We start from the raw sequence: 844 nt of genomic DNA, 5'->3' as shown, positions 1-844 counted from the left end.
CTCACGGAGTATGGAAGACGTGTCCACCAAAGAATGGCTGAAATTGGGGTGCAAAAATATGCCCACCTATCTATAGATCACTTCTAACAAAAGAACAATTAACTTGGGCTTTAAAGCTACTAGTTGAGGTTAACCCTACATAGACCTTTATGGTATATAATTAAATTCATGGAAATAGTAGAAATCTCTTTTATACTTAAAAAATAAAAATAAAAAATTGTTAATTTATTTATTTCAAAGTTTTTTGTTTTTTAAATTATGAATTTGTTTTCTTTTACAATTTTTTATACCAATCACCTCAACATTTTTAACACAATCATAGATCTTTCAAAGTGAATCATTTATTAGCCACCCAAAGTGAAAAAGGAGATTGGTAAAGCTCTATAACTTATCAAATTTGTCCATAATCCTATCATATTTGTCCATAATCATAAAGTTAGAATAATTGCTTGGGCATACATCAAGGCCACTAAGCCTCACAAACCACATGGAACATAATCATAGAAGCCATAATGATTTGACATTAATGCACAGAAAGAAAAAATAATGCATAACAATGATTATAAATTCAATCATTGCCTAGATAAGGCTAGCATTCAACAACGGTTCATCATGGGATGGCCCAAAACCATCATTAGTAACTTTAGGATCAAATATTGCAATTTGCAACTATATTTAACTCGTTAAGCTTGATTTTTTTGGTTTTATATTAAAAGAATAGTTAGGGTTAGTGTTAAGAATTTGTCATTTTAGAGTTTTAATGGATTTTTAAGTTAATTTTTTCAATGTTTTTATGTTTTTTTTAATGTTTATTTTCTAATTTTATTATTTTATGTTAGGTTAT

The 844-nt window shown here is 27.8% G+C and overlaps 1 non-coding gene across 1 annotated transcript; it reads right to left on the bottom strand.

Moving 5' to 3' along the window:
- Positions 1-379: 379 nt before the first annotated feature.
- On the bottom strand, positions 380-531 carry LOC149235608 (small nucleolar RNA SNORA5). The gene has a single exon (XR_016246914.1). It is a non-coding gene; the product is annotated as a small nucleolar RNA SNORA5 (small nucleolar RNA).
- Between the last annotated feature and the right edge of the window lie 313 nt (positions 532-844).

This window comes from Pinus tabuliformis, chromosome 8 (genome assembly GCF_031772625.1).
Source record: "Pinus tabuliformis cultivar Carrire ecotype Pingquan chromosome 8, CPIR1, whole genome shotgun sequence".
In the NCBI taxonomy this organism is placed as follows: Eukaryota; Viridiplantae; Streptophyta; class Pinopsida; order Pinales; family Pinaceae; genus Pinus; species Pinus tabuliformis.
This window is presented reverse-complemented; position numbering and strand designations above follow the sequence as displayed.